The 18,005-nt window shown below is 40.1% G+C and overlaps 2 long non-coding RNA genes across 2 annotated transcripts in view; one reads left to right on the plus strand and one right to left on the minus strand.

Moving 5' to 3' along the window:
* The window catches only part of LOC110390134, a 58,646-nt gene continuing 43,299 nt past the window's right edge, over positions 2,659–18,005 (plus strand). Inside the window, exon 1 of the long non-coding RNA XR_002433584.1 lies at positions 2,659–3,030. This is a non-coding gene — a long non-coding RNA (uncharacterized LOC110390134). The remainder of the gene's footprint in view (positions 3,031–18,005) is intronic.
* LOC110390135 lies at positions 8,561–9,821 on the minus strand. The gene is made up of 3 exons (XR_002433585.1): positions 9,790–9,821; positions 9,617–9,695; positions 8,561–8,730 (listed from the first exon to the last, which is right to left on the minus strand). It is a non-coding gene; the product is annotated as an uncharacterized LOC110390135 (long non-coding RNA).

The following is an 18,005-nucleotide window of genomic DNA, read 5'->3' on the forward strand; positions in this document are numbered from 1 at the left end:
GACGAGTTAAAAATCCTGTGTAAGTTCCCTACAAAGATTGTTTTGCCCAGGCATGTTTTGAAAAGGAAAAATAAAACGAACAGTTTTAAAATGAAATAGATTATTGTAATTCTTCATTAAATGACACCAAACTGGGGGCAGCAGTCAATATGCTCTGGGGCAGAGCTGCCACATAAAAAAGAATTAAACAAGCTGGAAGAATGAGCTAGCAGGAACCTCATAAAATTCAACAAGAACAGATGAAAAGTGCTGCCATGGGAGTAAATAACCCCTTGCAGTGATATGCCAGACTGGGCAGCAGTTCTGATGTGAAAGCCCTGGGGTATAGGGGCGGACAACAAGGTAAGCATGAGCAGCGTGCTCTGACCAGCACAAAGGCCAGTCATGTCCAGGGCTAAATGGATGGAAATGTAGCCAATCAGTCAATGGATGGAATTCCCACTCTGTTCTGCCTTCATTAGACTATACAGAGATACTGTACCATTTTCCATGCCCTACAGTACAGGAATGACAAACTGGAGCAAGTTTGGCAGAAGACCACTGGGAGAGATGGGGGGCTGCAGAACTTGACCTATGAATGGCAGTTGAGGGACTATAGCTGGTTCAGATTGCAGAAGGGCTGGGTCTCTGAGCACATAACAGCAGCCAGTGATGCCTAAGATGGTGCTTTGGGATAGCTGACCTGGGCATGGCAGCACGGAGGGGGACAAGAAAGTTTAAGAGTGGCTGTAAGGAAACCTTTCCACAAGAAGGACTGGCAAGAATTGGCACAGGTTTTGCTGGGGGATTGTGCAGGCTACCTCCCTTCTAGAGGGTTATATATCCCAAAGAGACAGGTCCAAGACACTGTATCTTACCTTGCAGCTGACCCTGCTGTGAGCAGGACGTTGGGCCAGAGACCTCCAAAGCTTGCTCCCAGTCTTAATTATGTTATTATCCTCTGATGCTATGGTCCTATGATGATTTTGTTTCTTAAACACGTACACAGAGGTCTCTCCAAACATAATGCCGCCTATTTATTTCCATGGAAATTACAACAGATACAAAGAGCACAATAACACTGTTTGACACAGGAAATTCTCAGCTATAAAATACAGTTTTTCAACATAGTCACCACCCTTAGCTAAGTATTTTTCCAGCAATGAACAAAACCTGCATGCTGTGCTCATAACAATCTGCTTCAGCAAAGGTGATCCACTGTCACTGTTGCCACTGCTGAAACACACCACCACCGCCTCACTGAGCTCACGCCCACTGGTTGGACTCCATAAACATTCAGCAAGTGTTGATGAATGTCAGTGGGTGCCATTTTTTTATACACGGAGGAATTCAATTTCACACCTTTTCTTCATCCACACATCTATGTTAGATGCCATTCTGTCAGACTGCCCCCCTGCTGCCATGTGTCATATGGAAACAAAATGTAACAGGATATTGGAGGGAAGGTCCAGCCTCTACTGCCATACCACCAACATCCGCCGCTGATGTCATGGGTTGACATCATAAAATAGGAGGCATTACTTTTGGAGAAGCCCTTTTGTTTCTGAAAAAATGGCTGAATATATTTTACTGTTATATCACATTTTATCTCAGAAGTCCTACAGTAAAATATCCTAATTATAAATTACATGGGATCTAGTTCTGCTTGTTGATCGTGCTTAATATCCCAGTTCACTTGTCTCCAGTGATATATGGAAGCTGCTTGGCACTGGCTGTGCAGGCCAAGAAACCCAAGGTTGTGCACTTGTTTTCTCTCTCCATCTCTCCTCTGATGTGAAACCTGTGGCTTTAAGTTAATATGCACTGAAACAGTTTTGATTGCAGGCCCTTTATAAAAGGGAAAATCACATTCACTGCAGCTTTTTCTGGTTCATCAGTCAACTGTGAGCCAAAGGAGCATGCTGCCTTTTCTGGCCCTGCTGTGTTCAATGACATTGGGTTGCCATTAATCAAATGCAGCTGTCAGAACAAACTTGCAAACTTCAGAGAAAACCAGTCTCACAGCTGACAACAGCCTGACCACATGCCTTAATAGGAAGCTGTTAACAGACTATGGGAAACTGTTAATAAAAAGGTGAAGAATTTGAGGCAGATACTGAGTGGTCATGCAGGCAGCCACACCACCAGCACCATGCTAAGCTGCCAAGCCTGAGTCTCACTGGTACAAACCAGTTTTCATTTAGTTTTCAGCTTTCATAAAAGCATTATGTCAGACTTTTGCACACTGCTCAGGGGAACAGGAAACTATTGCAACATTTATCTCACAGCAAAAGCAGTGAGCAAAATCGACCACCCATCTCAGGATGTGAGCAGCAACCCCAGAAGGCTCCCACAGGAGCAAGTAACTCCTCTTGAATGCCAGAAATATTAAAGAAGGATGAACAATCACCTGCAAGGCCTCTCTCATACGTTCCCTGTCCACCAGGTTGTGCAGAGGCCTCTCCCTGCCTGAAGGCACATGCAAGCTGCTGACGGCGGCATGGTTACATGCAGACTCAGGCCCCACTGAGTTGGGTTGAGGCTCTGCTCAGAAGTATTTTGTGACAGCCAGGGGAATATTTGTCCCTGCTTGGCACCTTCTCACTGCAACACTGCTCCTGCTCCCTCTGGGCTGCAGTTTCAGCAGTTCCCAGCTGTGAAAGGCTGTACCTGTTTTGTTTTGTTTGCCGTTTATTGCATGTGCTTTTGCAAAGGTGTAGCTTGGCAGCAGAGGAGGCCGCAGGCTAGTCTTGTCCTTGCGGGAAGGACAGGCCAATTCTAAAAGAGCCCTTCTCAAAGAACCTTTTGGAGGAGTGTGTGGATGGTGGGGGGAGAGGTGCAAGCAAATGACCAAGCGAGGAGTGAGCCCTCTGGGATAGCAAAGCTTGCCAGTGCATGGGAGACCAGAGAAAGCAGCCAGGAACCTCAGAGGGGAGCGGAGACGGACACGGAGCCCGGCTGGGGCGGCACCAAGTCTGCTGCAAGCCAGCCAGCCCCTGAGCTGGTGAACTGGAACAAGCCTGGGAGAAAAGACGTGACCGCGGAGGCAGGGTGAGAGGATTTGTTTACAGTTCTTTTACTTCTGTTTCCTCTCTGTTCGAGTCACCTGGGGCTCATGGGGCGGCTTGCTCCAGTGTGTGCCTTAAACAGATCAGAATGGCTTTGGGGTGTGGTGGGGAGGGAAGGTGCTCAGCCTGAAGGCAAGGCGCAGTGCCACAAGCTGCGTCTGGGCCCTGGGAGCTGTACCTGCACACGTGCTGGCACCCCAGGGGCACATGGAGCTGCAGCCTCACCCACCTCCCAGAAACAAACTTCATTCCACATGGTGAAATGTGACAGAGAAAGGCAGTGTCCTGGAGCAAACACTACATCTTTTGTCCATCAGGGACAGAGCTGGACATACAACTTCAGGAGGTTATGCACACTACATTCCCATTTAAATAAATTTTAAGTAAATAAGCTCGTGTTTAGGAATTACATGTACCGCCATCATGTGACACACGCTGAAAATTTGCGTGAATATCCAAGACCAAATTTAAGTTTCACACCTCTGTGCTCACAGCCTCTCATCCATGTTCACAGTAAGTGTGAGGAGAAACACCTTCTTGTCTCCAGCAACATCTTCAGAACAGAATCAATATGGTAATTATATAAATAATAATTAAAAAATACAAAGCCAAGTCTAAGCATAAGCTTAAAAGTAGCTTATGGGAATCCTAAAGAGGGAGCCTCAACATGGGGAAAATTATAGGGTTTTGATGTTGCTTACATGGTGGTGATTGTGCTATTCCACTTCATACCTGTTTGTAGTTGTTTTGTTCAGGAGTGAATCCATAAAAAGGAGAATACCAGAATCATCTCCTTCTGCAGCTGCACAAAGCCTCAACTCTGCATTTATACCATAGCTGACAGCATGTTTCAGGAGCAAATGGAGAGCTACTTTTACAACCAACTAATTCAAAGCTATTGAAATTACTGCCACATAGAAATTCATAAGGATGCTCAGCAACAGACTGTGTAGGTGCAAGCAATTAGCAAATTCCCTGCATGGTGTGAATTGCTTCTGTCTCCAGGGGCTGTAAAATGGAGTGTGGAGAAGAGCTTGCTTGAAAATTAGGTTTTAATTGGATGCACAATAGAATTCATAGGGAAACAAAATCAACCCAATTTTTTTGCAGTTCAAATAGCCTTAAATTTTAATGAAGGTCTCTGTGGGGAAAGAGGGTGTCTAGCATATTAGTTATTTGTATAAAACTGGCTCTGAATTAATGGGAAGTGACTTCAATGAATTTTAAATGAAAATAGGTATCTGAAAACAGTTTTATTTAATTCATTTCTTCTGAAAAAGGTTTTGCAGAAATTTAAAATATCCATCACATTTTTAGCCTGTCAGCTCTAAAAAGATCAGAGTCGTGAGACCAAGTGCCACAGAAAATATTTGGAAAGAGGTCCCTTTAAAGCAGAATCTGTGAAATATTTGAAAAAGTAATAGATGCCATAAAGTAAGTACATTCTGGAATAGCTAGCTTAAAAGAATCAAGACTCCAGGTTTTAAAATACTTGAGCACTGTGAACAAACCTCATTTATAGTAGCTAGAGAAAAATAGAGAGATTTGTGCCAAATCATTTCTGCCTAAGGTACATATAGTCATTCAAGGACAGTGTTGCAAAAACTAAATATTTGTCTTCCTTGAGACTAGCTATGTGATATTTCCTGCAGAACATTTGCACAAAGAATCTAAAGATCCACTGTTAACTAAAAAAAATTGTATGACTAATTCTACACATGCAGCTCTTTCAGTCAGGAATACTCTTAAAATGTTATAGTAATATTTCATAGCTGCAGATGCAAGTATTTATGAAACTTCCAAGAAAGACTAACTTAAACATTAGAAAGAGAGGCAAGAGAGAAAAAGAAAGAAACCATGCTTTTAAGCAGGACTTACATCCTGGGAAAGATCAGCAGGCCATGTTTGAGAACAGATTAATTTATCCTTAGCTAATTACCCCGTAAGGTTCAGTTCAACTGCCAGCACCACTAACAGCCAAGACATATCACAATGGATTGTTCTGTCTACTTGATAAACTCATTTACTAAACAAGTAGATTTCTGGCTGTGTGTGTGTGCAATAAAATCTAACCAGGCAATAGTGCTGCTACTGATCTCATTCAGATAATTTTCTTCTTTTTTGTTGTGGCTTATTATCTTCATCCTTCTTCTTGCATCATTCTCTCTAGTTAGAGGAGAAGCCTGGCAGTCAAGCCCAGTATGTTCTTGCTCTTGCTCTTCTGCCCATTCTTTATATAGATTTAGCAACACTGACTTCAGTTTACCCATCTGCAAAACTCTAATAGTATTTAGAAGTCTAAGGGGATCTTTTAAAGTAGAAAGTAGTTCTCACAGTGAAACCTACACATAGTCAAAAGAGATTTAAGAACTACAACATTAAAGAAATACATTGCATGCTCATTAAATTAGCATAAAGGAAGTTTTCCAGGGGAAGCTGGAAAATCTGGATGCAGTACTCCAGGTAAGGTCTCACCAGCATAGAGTAGAGAAGCAGGATCACCTCCCTCGCTCTGCTGGCCACGCTTCTTTTGATGAAGCCCAGGATACAGTTGGCTTTCTGGGCTGCGAGGGCACATTGCTGGCTTACATCCAGCTTCCAATCCACCAGTATCTCCAGGTCTTTTTCAGCAGGACTGCGTTCAATCCTTACATCCCCCAGCTTGTACTGGTGGTGAGGGTTGCCTTGACCCAGGTGCAAGATCTTGCCTTTGGATTTGTTGAACCTCATGAGGTTCACATGGGCCCACCACTCAAGCCTGTCTAGGTCTCTCTGGTTGGCGTTCCATCCCTCTGGTGTGTAGACTGCACCCCAAAGCTTGGTGTTGTCAGAAGACTTGCTGAGGGTACACTCAACTCCACTGTCAGTGTCATTGATGAAGATATAAAAACGTATCGGTCCCAGCACTGACCCATGTGGGACATCACTCATCACTGATCTCCATCCAGACATGGAGCCATTCACCACCACTCTGTGGACTTGATCTTGCAGCCAGTTCTTCATCCATTGAATCGTTCACCCATCAAATCCATATCTTTCCAATTTGGAGTACCCATTTTCTCTATTCACTTTATAAAGAAATTAAGAGAATGGAAAGTTTCATGGAAACTGAATGTTTTGTGGAAACAGTGTGAAGATGATCTAAGCTTGATTTTTTTTATTATCTGATAATGTACATACAAGTATGAAAATTATTCAAATAATAAAAGCTAGTATAGTAAAGCAGGCATTTTGGGGCATGACCACAGACAAATCACAATGTTGCTAAAGCAGCTTTTTTTTTCAGAATCAGAGCATGTTTTCATTGGTCTCAAGCTGTTAGTGCTTACATTAATAAGCACCAGCACAGGCCCTTTATACTGAAAACTTAACAGTGTGCTGAATCCAAGACAAAGTATGGAGTCATCTTGCTTTGGGGGAAAAAAAGGCAAGCAATTGAGTTTAACTGGTTTATTTCTTCCTAAATCCTTAGGATCCTACTAAATCCTTAGATTCACAGCAGCATAAAGCCTTTTCAGGTTATTTTTTTGTTCTTGTTGACAATAAGGTAAAATTTAAAACAATTTCTTTAAAGCTTGAGATAAAATATAGCTTTCTACCCGCAGAATAGAATGGACAATATTCTCTCTTTTTAGGTTAGCAATATAATAAAACTAAAAAGAAAACATGCTTCTTGCTACAAGCAAACAAGGAAGTATTGTCCTTTAGATAACAGCAAAAAGGAAACTTCAGAGAGCGAGTTTAATCAGGGCAGTGGTGAGACTGAGAGTAGGAATCTGAATTCCATTCACTCATCACATAACTAGAATTATACTTCCAAAAATGCAAGTGAGAGAGAATTTGAGAGACCTCTTTGTTTACTACAGGAGACTTTGGCTGTTAAATGTGTAGATTGAAAAAATTTCCACATCAGTGAAAGAACTTCAGCAGTTATAAAAGAGTTTCCTCCACCAGTTCCTCCTTTCCTCATTATCTGTTAAAAAAAATCTCTTTCTAATAGATAAAAGTGTAGTGCAACACAGGGTTGGAAGAGATCTCAAGAAATAGTATATTATTGGCATTAAGGATCTGGCCTATCATCACCTCTTGATTTTTAACAAATGCATGTTCAATACGCCGAGAAGAGATGCAGTATTATAGCTGATAGAACAAATATTTCAGATGTACACTATTGGAAAATTTTAGTGTGATAGGTTTCGTAGGCTATACATTTCTCAAAAATTGGTCTAAGTATATTGGGAAAAAATAATTGTGCATTTAAATGAATGTGCATTCCTAGATTAGTAGATTTTTAAAAATCCAGCTAATTATTGTTCAGGGAAGTCTGCTCAAGCTACATCACTTCAGGCTTGGAGGAATGCCAAGGACATCAGCCCAATAACTCAAGAGTCATACAGTGTAGAAAAGAGCAGAATTTGGTACATCAAATCCTTTCTTTTCTGCAAGGACACCTATTTATAGCTCCATTTTCATCTAGCAGTCCTGACTATCATTTCAGTCAAGAAGACCACTTAGTAAATATCTTTCCCCAAGCAACCCAGCATTCTCTCCAAAGCTAAAGACGGGAAGAAATACACAGACAAAAAAGCAAACATTTTCTGTAGTCTTCTGATCTGCAAATTGTCCTAGTTTTGTGCAGGCAAAGATGTCAGTTCAGAAAGAAATAAAAACCCAATGCACAGCTCTAAAAATTTTGTATGTAAATAGACTGTTATCTGACTGCTGCTTGATAGCAGAAGAATGAACATTTGAATGCATAGTTTGGTTGGGGCAGTAGTGTAAAGAGTGGAGCAGTAATAAAAAGAAGCCCCCCATTGTACCTACCTACACTATATCAGTTTGATTCACAGTGAATCTGGTATGCACAGATCCCAGATTCTTTTCAGAACAAACTAGAATGTAAGCTCAAGATGCACCCCAGCCTAACTGGGACAGATTCAAATTAACAACTGTGTAACTTTGTGAATCTTAGGGCTGTATGTGCAGTGTGAACATTAAACTCAGGCAGTCAGAGCAAATCTAGTCTAAAGTAAAAACCCCAAACTCCATACTGTGTTGATGTTGGGGCTCTCTGCAACATCTCTGAGCTACTGCTTGACAGCTGTTGTACCAAATCCCTTGCCTAGAAACAGAATTATCAGTGGTTAAGCTAATCTCTCTAGAGTTACATAGTTGCAATGTTATGCTGCTCTTACAAATCCTTCAGAATTGTGGTAGCTCAGATGAAAAGTCACTGCTTAGGTTCAAATTATGGTGAGAGTCTTTTGTGACATTTCAGTATGCCTTGTGCAAATTTCTTGTCTATGCATTGCTGGAAGCTAGTATTGACTGTATTAATATTTTCTTAGGAGCAGAATACTATTGTTTCATGGCATTATAGGACAATTGCATTTAGTTAGTCTCTGGAGCTGTTATCCAGTCTGTTGACATTGTCTTTTAGTTATATATAACTGGTTTAATATAAAACAACAGTGTTACATAACATGCATGTTATATCATTACTCTTTTGTTATTAAAGTTCTCATCTGACCTTGTATGTGTAAGTAGTTACCTTTCAGCAGGTATAGAGAGAGCTCTCAGTTGAAGCTTTCACCACATTCTCAGGGGCTATGTCTTCACTGCTGTATTATTTCAGCTGATATGTCACCGAGCTTGGACACCTGTGGTCTGCCACACTGCAGAGCTGTAGGGAAGTCACAGTATCCAAATGGCATCATCATTCTGTTAGGACAAAACATGTCTATGCTCTGTCAGACCATTCAGGCTCATTTAATCCAGGGTCCCATGTTCAGTGGTCACAATCAGGGAAAAATATAACAGCATTTTGTAGCCATACATCCCTAATATTTCCCTGCTACCAGAAATAGCTATTTTGTTTTGCCATTTGTTCAGATGCACCATAAAGTGTGGTATTTTTTCTTTTAATATTCCTTGTGAGATTTACCCCTTTGGTTTTTACTCACTTTTTTGACTGATCTTCTGGCATGGATGCACAGCATCCTCTCGCAGTGAGTTCCACAGCTTCAGTAAAAACACAACAACAAAAACAAACAAACACAAAACACTACTTCTTTTTAACTGAATTGTTATTGTTGTTAAATTTAATGCACATTCATTCTTGTATTAGGGAAGACAGTAAATAATAAGCTTCTACTTGCCTTTTCTGACGCATGGTTTTGTATTATTCAATCCCACCCCTCCTCAGTCATTTGCTTTCCAAGCTGAGCTATCTACACTGGAAGATTGTTACATATTTTTGGTCATCCTTTCTCCCATTTCTGTATGATCTTTAGCACTACTATATCCTTTTAAGATTATAATATCTTAAGATCTTAACAAATCCACATAATATTCCAGCTGTAAGTATAGTAATACTGCATTACATATGGTAAAACAGTGAGATTTTCTGTTCTGTTCCCTGCTTTGCTTTTCTATGATGGAGAACTAATATACTGTTTCCATAGAACTAGATATCATTAATTTACAGCCCCAGTCCTGATAGTTATTGTTCCACTAGCAGTCTGTTAGTGTTTATATAATTTTAGGATTACATTTTTTGTGTGCCTTACCTAAGTTCATCTATTCCAAATTTCCTCTGCTGTTTTATTGCCCAGTCGCTGCTTTCCACTTCCTCATAGCCTATTGTTACTGTCCAGAACAACCATAGATTAAAGAGCAAACTTTGTCATCTCAATACCACTGTTTTTCTCAGATCATTTATTAACATGCCATGAGGACATACCCTTCTCTTCATAGGAGTAGGAACCATCTGTAACTGTTCACCACTTCATTGTGACGTATGTCTCTGATGTCACAAGGTCTCAGTAGGGGAAGATACTGGAAGCTTCTCAGCACTGAGAAATTTACACAGCAATTTCATTGCAAAGCCAGTGGTCTCCAGACCTATTCTAAGTTTCACCTGGTCCCAAAATAACATTGCTTTCCAGGCTTAAACATTCCTCATATTGCCCTTGAATTGTAAAGGAAGATTTGCAAGACCTGAGGCCTTATCTGGCCATTGTAGTTTGTCATATTATCAGTGTAATTACTGTGTGAATCAACTCTGCCTATAAAAGACTGGCATACTTCAAACAGTCTCAAGCGTTAAAGTGTTTGGTACAAAGCACACTTTGAAGTTTTATCGTGACAGTAAACGCTTACTGCTTTCCTCACTGCATATGTGTTCAAAGATCATGTATTGTGTATACAGCGCTGTGGAGAGAATGGGGACTTTTTTTCTCCCACAGTTGTTTCTAATCTATCACCTGCAAAAATTTACTGCTTGCTAGGGTATATTCATTTATTTTTATCTTGGCCTTTAAAAGTAGAAACTAGATTGGCATCTAGAAACCTCAATGATCCTAGAAATGAAAAGCAAATTAGGAGACTAGAGTAGGTGTGGAGAAGGGGAAAAACAGTTCTTATTTCAGAATGTTTACTTACATATTTTAAAACATATAAAATCCTTTAAGTAGTCTAAACAAACAGTGAACACATACAGTGAATGTATATAAGTTGACTGAGGCCTGAAATAATTTTAAGGGTTTGCCTTTATAACTTGTTCTGATTTTACGATTAAAAGATAGAAGCAACTTAATTAAAATCAACAGTAACTTTGAATCTATGGCACATACAATTACAACATATATTCAACATATATTTTGGAGCTGAACAGCACCTTTCATTTGCCTCATCCATGTCTCCCAAACATGAAAATCTAGATCTTACTCCTTCATGAGCACTCCATATATCTGAGCCTCTAAAACTTAATGATTTTTTTTTTTTTGTATTTTTAGCTTTAGGGTGTACAATCATGCATGTAATTATCATATTAATTCTATTTTTTAATATATTAAAAATTCAGATTGGAAGTTGTGTTACTTTATGTTTATAGTCATTGTACTCTACAGTTACAAAGTTTTTATTAGTTAAAATTTAATATCAAGACTGAGGACAGAATAGCCATATGTGTAGTACACTAATTAATTTTTTTTCTTTTTTACTCCATATTCTGAGGCTTATCTTTTAGTATGGTTCTACACACACTCAGCTGTCCCATAATATGCATCACCAGTGAAATCATCAAATACTGTAGAAATTTTGAACTGAACTTACTGGATGATAACCCGTAGCCATAAAATATATTGGTATTATTGCGGTGGTAGTGTGGATTGATAAAATTCTGTCATATAGAAACTCCTAAATGAAGAGCATCCAAGTCTGGATGACAGAGCTTTTTAATGCAAACTATAAATGTAGGCTCCACTGTTTGAAAGGCAGGTGGACATGTCCTTTCATTTCTATGGGATATTCATTCAGAAGATACATGAAAGTGTGACATTCTGAGATACAAATGTAGGACATTTTTCACACAGTTTCTCACTTCAGAGGGGTAAGGGTATTCTGACTGAGAAGAATGGCATTTTGATATGCTTGCAGATTGTACCTTCATGGTCTTTTGTCACATCTAAAATTTCTTTGCAGTCCTAAGGGCAAATTCACTTTCTGTTTTACAAGGAAATGAACTTCACATTTTTTCACTGAGTGTTCAGTAAGAACAGTAACAGAATACTCAAAGTTGTGCAGATCCAGAACGCAAATTACTTGTTTAACATCATAATCAAAACAGGCAGCTGAAAAATCCTGAAAATGGGATGTTGGTCTGGCCGTTACTCTCATGCTACACTGCAGTTCCTTTTTGGCTTAGCCGTGATTGTGTGCCACAGTTATGTATGTAATAGAATATAAAGGTCGGGAATATTACCCACAAAAGAGAAGAATGTGAAAATATTAAACTTGCTTGCCAGGAGCACTACAGGAGCTTGTGCAAAAAAAGAATAATATTGAACTGAAACAAAACATCTTTCTTTGTTTCCCCCTTGTGCTGTCACAGCAGACCCTGCTAAAGAGTCTGTCCCCTTCTTTCTTACAGCCCTCCTTTAGGTACTGAAAGGCCACTATCGGGTCTCCCTGGAACATTCTCTTCTCCAGGCTGAACAACCCCAGCTCTCTGTCTGTCCACGTAGGAGAGATGTTCCAATGTTGGTCATTAATTTATATACTGAATTCAGTGGCAGTTCAAGGAAACCTGTTCCACAAGACGTAAAAACTGAGTGTTGGACTATTTGTAAAATGAGAGAATGAGTATTTTGGAACATAGAGTCATTGAAACTGTGTTAATTAGAAGATTGCTAATATTAACATAATTTGTATTATTTTTTATGCCTTAGCAGTAGTGCAAGTTTGGAGACTGCTGAATGCAGGATTTTTTATAAAGAATGCAACTATACATTTTATCAGATAAAAGTCGGATTAGTTTCAACCAGACATCCCTGAGAAAAACTTACTGTCTACAGATGAAGTCTGTAAATTTAGCTTCTCTAATTTAAGCAGGCAGTGGTAGTGCTTTTCTTCTGCATTTTGTGCAGTACCAGAGCTATAGTCAAGGTTAAAGACTATAACTTCAAGCTGCTATGATGTTATTAACAACAACAAAGAGCAGTGTGGGTATCACAAACTCTTCTGTCAAACTCCTTTAGTTTGCAGACTGCTCTGGTCAGGAACTGTTACAAGAGTGCTGTTAAAGCTGTTGGCTGGCTATTTAAAGCCTTGATTAATGGAGGGAGAACTCAATTCTCTCAAAAACCGCTTTTGTTTCTTCACTTTAAGCACATTTAAAACAAAATAGGCGCAAATAAACTACTTCCAAGACACAAATTAAATGAGCTAGGGAATGAATGCATCCTGCAATCAGATTTATGTGTGGAATCATCCACCCATTGCACCATCTCCTTTAATGCACTAACAATCTATATTGCTAAGAGAAACAAGAAAATATGAAGAATTGTATGTATTCATTGGCAAAAGATCTGTGTATCTTACTGAGAAACTCTTGAATCTTTTTTTGATCCTGTTGTTCAAGATGCTTTGACATACAGTGCATCTCCTGGATTCTGTAGTTTTCTTACCACCTATTTGTTTTCATTACTCAGCCATGATGTGAGAGATCAAGAGATCCATTTTCTTTTCAATGATCTCTGCAAAGGGCTCTCACACAGAAATAAAGTGAGCCCTGCATTTGCTGTTGCTTGATGAGATTTGTATCGTCAACTGTGTAATTAGTAAGTCAGTATTTATTTCTAGTTCTTTGCTTATTTCTTCAAAAAGTTATTATTATTTTTTTATTTTTATTTTTTTTAAACTGGAGTCTTGATTTAATTAGTAGACTGCTAATACAACTGTTTTGCCAGATTGTCAGTCATGCAGAAGTGCTCAGGAGATGATTTAATTAAACATGCGCAGTGCTACATATAATTAATACTTTTCTACTCTCACTGGCTCCTGAGCAAGTACATGAAGCAGAGGGGCATATGTAGTGTGCTGGGCCTTGTTCTGTCTGACCTACAACTATTTAGGGTGGAGGCCAGTCACGAGTGGTGTCCCCCAGGGCTCAGTCCTGGGACCGGTGCTCTTCAATGTGTTTATCAATGACATAGACGATGGAATCGAGTGCACTCTCAGCAAGTTTGCAGATGACACCAAGCTGAGCGGTGCAGTCGATACATTGGAAGGAAGGGAAGCCATCCAGAGGGACCTGGACAGGCTGGACAAGTGGGCCCATGAGAACCTAATGAGGTTCAACAAGGCCAAGTGCAGGGTGCTGCACTTGGGCCAGGGCAATCCCAATTATCCCAAATATTGGCTATCCCAATATTTATACAAACTGGGGGAAGAAGTACTTGAAAGCAGCCCTGCAGAGAGGGACTTAGGGGTCCTGGTGGACGAGAAGCTGGACATGAGCCAGCAGTGTGCGCTGGCAGCCCGGAAAGCCAACTATGTTCTGGGCTGCATTAAAAGAGGAGTGGTCAGGAAGGAGAGGGAGGTGGTGGTCCCCCTCTACTCGGCTCTTGTGAGCCCCATCTGGAGTACTGTGTCCAGGCCTGGGTGTCCAGGAAGTGTGAAGTCTTTGTTCTGTTTTGTTGCTGAATAGTAATGTGTCTCAAGTTACAGCATGGCTAAGCAGCCAGCAGAACTATGTTCTCATGTAGAGAGCAGCCTCTTCATAAAACCACAGTTCATCCATCCCCCAAAAAGGAGCAAAGCAAAAATGTCTTTCTAAATTCAATTTAGGCTATAACATTTTAAATGTGTGTGTATTCCTCATACAGTGAATGTGTGAGAGAGAGAGTAAACCTTCAAATGATACTCAGGATGCTGCGTTGCATGGTTTTTTGAGAATATATTGCAAGCTGCCAGTGGCTGTAAAGATGTGCCTTTCAGCAGTGTTGAGTGAGGATCTCAGTCAGCTCAGAAGCAGGCAGAGAATGTAGGAATACAGAATATCACTGAGTTAAACAGAAGCTTAGGCTACAGATAGGCAGAAAATTCCTGTTTAGCTGATGTTTCACTTAATTTCTTTTTTTTTAATAGAAGTAGGAAAAAATGCTATTCTACACAATCTTCAATTAAAATAAACAGGGAAAACGTATGAAGCAGATGGAGAGAGATACAGTGGAGAAGAGTTCAGCAAACAGAAATACTTTTTACTTTGTGCTCTAAGGATTTATTGATTATACCCAAATTTTAGGTGGAAAATTGCTAAGGATGGAAGGTTAATCTCCCCCTATAGCTGATGAATACCGGAGGGCCTCAGAACGCAATTTAAAGAGTCTGTGTTAGGCTTCTGCAGGAAGAGTTTCAATTTCTGCATGTATAGAGGAAGCCTTATTTCTTAACTTAGGTGTTCTTCTTTAGTAGCTGAAGAGTCTTTCTAAAGTGACTGGACCTGGGACCTGGACAGGCTGGAGAGGTGGGCCCGTACCAACCTCATGAAGTTCAACAGGGCCAAGTGCAAGGTCCTGCACCTGGGTCAAGACAATACCAAGCACAAATACAGGCTGGGCAGAGAATGGCTTGAGAGCAGCTCTGAGCAGAAGGATTTGGGAGTGTTGGCTGATGAAAGACTCAGTATGAGCTGGCAATGTGTGCTTGTGCACAGGAAGCCAACTATGTCCTGGGCTGCATCAAGAGAAGTGTGAACAGCAGGTCGAGGCAGGTGATTCTGCCCCTCTACTCTGCTCTCATGAGACTCCCACCTGTAGTACTGTGCGCAGGCCTGGGGCCCCCAGCACAAGAAGGACATGGAGCTCTTGGAAAGAGTTCAGAGGAGGGCGACCAAGATGATCAGAGGGCTGGAGCACCTCTCCTATGAGGAAAGATTGAGGGAACTGGGCTTGTTTAGTTTGGAGAAGGGAAGGCTCTGGGGAGACCTGATTGTGGCCTTCCAATGCTTGAAGGGAGTGTATAAACAGGAGGGGGATTGATTGTTTGTGAGGGTAGATAGCGATAGGACAAGGGAGAATGGGTTTAAGTTGAGACAGGGGAGATTTAGGTTAGATATTAGGAGGAAGTTTTTCACCCAGAGGGTGGTGACGCACTGGAACAGGTTGCCCAGGGAGGTTGTGGATGCCCCATCCCCTGGAGGTGTTCAAGGCCAGACTGGACGTGGCTCTGGGCAGCCTGCTGTAGTGGTTGGCGGCCCTGCACTTAGCGGGGGGATTGAGACTTGCTGATCTTTGAGGTCCTTTTCAACCCAGGCCATTCTATGATTCTATGATTCTATTTGCAAACACTTTCAAAGTGACTCCAAAATATGCATTCTCACAGTGGAAGGGGAGCCTATGCAAATAACAAGCATGCTTTTGCTGAATTTTCTTATGCTGACATAATTAATTTGAGTTGCTAAAATCAACTAGAACTTTTCTGAAAAAAAAAGCATTGTCACATTTACTTTAATGTCACTTGGCAATTTCAGCATTCCATCTATCACAACATCCTTATCAGTGGTTGAAGTGGCTTGTCTATGCTGTGCCAAAAACGATGAAATGTTATCTCTACAAGCTTTTTACAGAAGATAGCTAAAATATAGATCACTTCCTGTCATTAAAAGTACCTCTTTGGGGGATAAAAACAAACTTTCTGATTGTAATAAGCTTAGTTGAGAAAAAAAGGTATGGTATAAATTTGTACTAAATTCGTTTCTAATTTCGTGCTTTGGATGTGTACTTTCTTTGTGTTTCACACACACCTTGTAATGCTATAGAAATCTTTTTTGTCTTCAGATGTGGAACTGTACCCCATGACTTATTAAACATAGAGAGCTATGATGCTAAATCAAGGAAATTCCAAAGTGTCTGGTTTGGTTGTCAAGGAGTTGCCAAGCCATTTCTATGTTTCTTGAAGAAAATGGCATGCTATTGTAAAACACTTATATTACACATATTTGTAGCACTGCTTACATCTGATTTAAAGCAAAACTTTTGTTAGAGTTTGTAGTGTTTGGGTAGCATACAGCTTTCCCCACCCCCTAAATCTTCATCATTTGACATAGAGGGTATTGCAAATGTAACTTAATCACCACAATAAATATATCCCTGTCTACTAGAAGGTACTTGAGCCACTGGACTAGGAATATTTGTAGGCTTCAGTGTTTCATTGGACACCTGCTACACAGAAAATTCTGTATAGCTGTGCATTACACAGAAGCCAAGTCTGATTGATCAGATTATATAGGTCCCTTTAACACACCTATGTCAGTAGGATGTTTGCAACATACTGACAACAACATAGTGTAGAAAACTCTGCTTTAGTAACGTGATTCTCTTGAAAACACCAGTCAAAGAAACTTTTTGCTGTGTTGAAAAGGGAGGAACTATGAGAAGGCACTGAAAATCTCTTAAAACCTGAATGATAAATCTTGCACATTCCCTGTGTATTTGACTAATCTACAGAGTTATAGCGCTATTATATGGCCAGTGAGACCAGCTAGCCCAGTTTGCAATGCCACTTCACCTTGACATGAGATTTTTAGTTGAGATTGGAGAGTCAGAAGGACAGTATCTCTGGCTGTATCAACAGAATGAAAAAAACGCTACCCATATCCTCTTATTAGACCTCAGATTGCAATGTCTGTCTTTGGTTAAACACAACCGCAGCTGAGTAAACAGCAAGCAAAGTGACATGTAGGAAATCTTTATCAAGCAACAGTTCAGTTCTACCAGCACAAGAAGGAGAGTTTTTGGAAGAGAATAGTTGGCCAGAGATAGCTGCCATACATTTTGAAATGAAATTAATCACTGTGCAGATATAGTGATGCCTGTACTATTAAGCCCACTTCTCTGAGACTGTATCTAAGATATATATTGATTTTTGTAAATGTGGGAACGTCACTGATGGAGAAAGGATAGGAGAAAGCCCCTCTTTTTTGCAATGAAAAGTTAGAACTAAACAGCATTTGACTGGGTGGAGACCATAGAATAGGATGGTGAAGTTCTTCTACCTTTGCGGTTTCTGAACTTTAAACAATCCACTCCATCTGTGTTCTTAAAACTGAAACGAAACAAAAAAAAATCAAGCAAGTAACTGGGGAGTTTCTCTTGACAAATATTTAGTAGCCATTGGCGGAATCCTTGGGAGAAATTGACAGCAAGAAAATAATATAGACCAGCCTGCGCTGAACAAATGGTGTAACAGCATATGTAAATAAACCTCTACAGTTTTGGGAAAGAGCTTGAAGGATTTGATTGATCTTAATTATTTCTCTTTGAAATCATTGAGAGTCTTATACTGATTTTGATGGGAGACAGTCTGACACCCAGAGTAGCAATCAGTTTTTAGCAATTAGTTTTTAAGAAGTTGTCCAATTATTGAATCATGGCCACTGGCATGCCCTTTTGTCCCCTCAGTTTTACTTGATGAAACATGTAGGTCAAATTAATTTTTAAGTACTACTGTACAAATATTATGTATGCACTTTTTCTGTATTCCTTTTTCAACATAGAGAACGACAACTCTCAGGATTAATTCATTAAAAGTTTTTGTTTTCTGACCCCAACATACAAGGATTAAGTAGACTTTGAATATCAATTTGTGTCACAGATAAAAGTGTGTAGGAACTTA

The sequence above is a fragment of the Numida meleagris genome, chromosome Z (genome assembly GCF_002078875.1).
Source record: "Numida meleagris isolate 19003 breed g44 Domestic line chromosome Z, NumMel1.0, whole genome shotgun sequence".
Classification (NCBI taxonomy): domain Eukaryota; kingdom Metazoa; phylum Chordata; class Aves; order Galliformes; family Numididae; genus Numida; species Numida meleagris.